Consider the following 5118-nt stretch of genomic DNA (forward strand, 5'->3'; position numbering starts at 1 on the left):
AGAAGACATCACTTTACCATGTAGTGAGTTATATTGTAGGCTGTCCACGCATCTTTCATTGACTTCCCAAAATGTTTAATTGCCTCTTCAAAGTTCTTGTAATCACTCTTTGTCCATGTTACATTGTCACAGAACATAAAGAGTTGATCAAGAGACCTCCACACCTCTGCCTTCACATTTCGTGCTTCCCCATCTGCCTCATGATCTTTCACGGCATTATGGACTTTCTTCCACAATCCATTATTAATCCTTGAAACTGTTCTACCTTGCCTTACTTGCTTACTACTGTGTTTGGGTCGAGACAAGAATCTTCTTGCCTTAACACCACCAATAGAGGGCTTGATTGGTACCTCCTTGCCATTGGTAGACTTTTTAAAATCCTTTGTGATATGAACATTACCTCCATGCAGACCTATATCGGATAACACTTTTTTCAATGCTTGAAGAGCATCCTTTCTATTTTTTTCGGGACGGAGTTTCCAAGCAAATCCAATATACAAAAATACCAATTTCTCAATAATTCGACATAGAGCATGCAAAATGCATATGTGAACATTACATATAGTGGAATGTCAAGAATGGCCTTGAAGTCAGGGTCACCTTTATCTCTATTAGGTGCTCTCTTCCACCATTTGGAATCCATTACTTGAGCTGATTCTTTGCAGCAGTAAAGACAAGGAGACTTTGAGTTACCTCCTTTACTAACATTATACATGCACTTAAGTGTTTTAAGATCCCCCGCCATGTGCCACTCTACTTGAAAATCACCTTTTCCTGCAACATGGAGATTCTCTCCTTGCACTTGTCTTTTAATTATTCTTGGTATTTCCGTGTGGTGAAACACCCAATCTAGTGTTTCATGGTCTTCTGTCTTCACCTATAATTATAGAAAACAAAAGTCTTACTATAAAATATTTGAAAACATTGACTAAAATCAAGTACGAAACAAAAAATGATCATACCTGGAACGAGCCTAACCACCATATGTGTTTCTCTGACTGCACACTAAAATACTTCGAACTCGCTTCAGTCACAATGATGTATCAAGTGCTCCATTCATCAATGTAATAGTAATTCTTTCCATTTTCTTTTCCTTTACAACCTCACACTCATCCAGTTTGATAACAAATTTCAAAATGCCTTTGCACTCCTCAAATGTTATTCCATAAAACTCGACCATTCTTCTTTGAAGTTGTTGTAGATCTACAAATATATTGTTCCAAGGGTCATACACAGTGGTTCCTTTACCACCATGAAATATTTCTTCAATATGGATATATTGTCCAATAAACTCATCTATACTTTCATTCAAATGACCTCTTATCCTCCACACGGTTGCTGGATTTGGCAGTAAAACTCATTTAATCCTTTGATCTCTCAAAGTTGAGGATATCGCATGGAAAATCGAACTATATCCCTTCCTGCTAACTCCAGTAACATCAAGAGCCTCTTGGATTGTAGTACCATCAACTTGATTATTGGATATAAAGTCGTCTACAACATTGCGTTTGATTGTTTTGTATTTTTTTTCTTCAATCAAACCTTTTGCTACACCACAAGAAAGCAATCCTTTCATTTGTTTAACTGGAAGAAGGTTGGGATCCATATTTTCTTTTGCAAGCTCCAATAGTTTCCTATAGTAACAACATAATATGCCTATATTATTCAACACTTCCAATCTTGTTTTGCGTTAATGGACAAAATAGATATAGTCATTTGAGAGCCTTTTTGAGTATGAAAAATGAAAAATTACAAACTAGCCTTGCTTTCTGAATTCTTCGCTTACATCCACCAGTCCCAGCCTTCAAATTTGCAATGTTTTTAATCTTCCTACTTCGTTGTCTATCTCCAAGCACGATTCTCTTCCTTCTTGCTCTTGTCAACTCTTTTTTACTCTTTGAATGCTCCTCAATTTCATTCTGCAAAACTGCTGCTCCAATTTTGTACAGATGGCTATGTCTTGCATCCTGGCCCCCTTTTCTTGTAGGTACATCGTTTTATATGTTTCTACAAATGCAGACTATGCTGAAATATAACCAAGAAGTCCATTTTGTCCATTGCCCGCAAACCTCAGTAGTGTGGTTGGATTGACAAATGGAGGTGTAGAGTTTTTTACTAGACATTTTGGATATATGCTTCCATCGCACCATAAGTCAATATGTTGAAGCCCTTCTCTTCTCATATTTTCTCGTTGTTGAGTATTCAGCACCGTATCCTTTCGTCTTTTTTGTGCTGGAGCATATTGTTCTTCTAAGTCGATGTGAAGATGGTGTAATTGCTTCTTCTGAGATTGTGACTCACTAGTATTGGCCGGCCATTTTTGTGCTTCTGAGGTTGCAAAGTTTGCTTGTCAATCTCATAGTCTTTTTGTAACATGAATCGTGGAAGTGTGGCGGTATCCATGCAATCATTAAGCTGTGATGGATTCTTTATGAGAGGCTTGCACACGTCGTCAAAAGAGATGCGGAATCTTCGGGAAACAAAAAAAAACTAAGGAGATATTTAATGCAAAATCGTGTTAGTTAGACAAAAGATTATCTTATTCCTTTCTGAACTGACAGTTCGGTAGTCCTTACTGACAGTTCTGAGCCACGTTTCCATATTTTATTATTTTGGAAGCCTTTTAGGAGAGAAATAAATCAAAAAATAGTGAATTTCTTACAGGGCCCCAAAATGAGCTCCCTTTTTCCCTAATGAACCGATGGATTAGTCTCTTGTCTGGATATCCGTGGGCGAGGCCCTGAGTGTGGGACCCTGCCCTGTGCAAGAAGTGCTACTTCCGCTGCTAGCACCCCCAAATTCCTTGCGCAGTGGGGTCAGGGATCTCACACAACTAGTATCAGAGTAAATTGTCTAATGAGGATCAACCGAGAAGCTAAAAATGTCAAAAATTTATGAAGAAGCAGTAAGGGTTGTAATTGTGTGATAAAATTTATGCAAATTGATATTCAAACTGAAATTCGTAAATTGGTAATTGGGTCTCCAGATGGAAGTATCGCAATTGTATGGAATCCCTGACTTGCTTGAGGCCTAGACATGATGGTATTTACCTTATAGTTCCAAGGACCGTGACTATCCGTATATACCGAGGGTATAACTGTAGCTCTTTACTGGCAATATATACGAGTAAATCTAAGATCTTGAAATTATAAGATAAAATGCTATCCAGATGATGAATTCGAATGTGGTTGATATGATTTTAAAGTTTTGGTTGAGAACTGATGAGTTGAATTGGATTCTGATTGAAAAATAATGATTCCTGAATTTTGATTGAAATGTATTAAACTGAACAAAACCATAATGAGGATGAATGGGACGAGTCCCTGTGATGATGTTCGTAGCTAGAATGACGTTAATGAATTCAGCAAATCACTATGAGATTAGTGGATTATGCTGGCAGATTACTGCTGTTAACACTTAACCCAGTGGATCAAGTTAAGGGGTGTCAAATTAAAAATCTATAAAATTGAAAATTTCCATGAAGGACTGTTCAGATAGAAATTTTGATCTAATGGACCATTATTGTGATAAGGGTTTGAATGTTATGATCTGAGTGAATTGTTATCTAATGATGAGTTTTATATAAGGGATCTTTATCCCAGGATTCTATTGGGTTCTCCAGACTATAAGGAACCCCAGAATCAGCTGGATCTTAAGGAAATGAATTGCCCTCTAATGTTGCGAGATGAGGACATCTCCCGTTTTTTAAGTGGGGTAAGATGTAAGATTCCTCCCTCCGAATTTTGAGGTGTGCAGGTGTAAGAACCTCCCCTTCTGATCTTATAATTATTCCCCTCTCTGAAATAAAAGAAAGATCTTGTTTTATCCTGTTTTGGCCTAGAGAGAGAAAATTTTTTAGAGAGAGATTATTCAATTTTTATATATTTTTAGATGGAAAAATATCTCTTCTTATTAAAATAAATTCCCCCAAAACAGAAGTTCAAAAAGATTTTCAGAAGGTGCATTAGAAATCAAAAAGGCCTTATCCTAAGGGTCTAGATTTTCGAAAAATTTTAGATTACGGTTCTGAGGGGCCAATTAGATTCATCCAAATGTAGGGAGGAGATAAAGTGAAGAAATAAAGAAAATCCCCCAAAAATGAGTAAATACTCACATAAGATGAAGAGTTGACTAAGGACAAGGATATTAGTTAAAAACGAAAAGATATTTAGAGAAATGATGCATTTTTGACACCTCAATGTGGGGGAATTCCCCTCATGAAGGAGGGGCCTATTTCACATGTGTGGTTGAGTTTTAAACTCACAAATAATGAGATATTTTTATCTCTCCTCTCTCTTGCTTCAACTAGATCCAAAAAGTAAGCTAAACTGTCCTAAAAATGGTCAAAATTGACCAAACGGATCCGGAAAATTCTAGAATCAATTTGCTTGGTTAGAGGCTCACTTTTTCCTATAAATGAAGCCTCCCCCTTTGTAAATGGATAATAGTATTTTATGCACTGTTACTCTACTTCTCCCCAGAGTCAAAAACTGTGAATTTATTAATAATTCGTTAGTTTTTGACCATTCCCTCTTCTAAAGAATTGGTTGCCACTCTTATTGCAAACAAGAGTAGATCCCTCAAACCACCATCAAGCCAAAGGAAAGCTCCCAAAAATTCATGTAAGTTAGAAATCCTACTTTTTCTTATTCCTTTTAATGGTTTTCTAATTTTTGTTTTGTTTTAAAATGTAAAATGATGCTATGCCTTGCTGGAAAGGCTTTCCCCCTCTCTCCTTCTTAAATTCAGCCTTTCTTTATCCTAGATAAGTAATCTAATTGTTGGAATTAAACTTTTTATATTGTTTCTCTTTTGAAAGTGGAATTTGATTAGTTTAGAATGCTTTAAACCATTTGGGGATAATTTTTAAGTAACTTAAGAATAGGAAAATTGAAAAATGGTCAGCCATACAAAGGAGGTTATGGCAAAATTTTCTTAAATTTTGTGAAATAAAATTTATCTTTTATTATTCAAAAAGAGTAATCCCCATCGTTTGTGTATTCTAAAAGTGTTATTCTCATTCTATGCATAGAAAAATGCATAGTAGAAATATTATTATTATAAAAGTGTTATTTCTATTAAAATTAAATTCTATGCATAGAAAGAGATGATGTTCGT

Source organism: Cibotium barometz, chromosome 28 (assembly GCF_041138505.1).
Source record: "Cibotium barometz isolate CiBa-2024 chromosome 28, ASM4113850v1, whole genome shotgun sequence".
Classification (NCBI taxonomy): domain Eukaryota; kingdom Viridiplantae; phylum Streptophyta; class Polypodiopsida; order Cyatheales; family Cibotiaceae; genus Cibotium; species Cibotium barometz.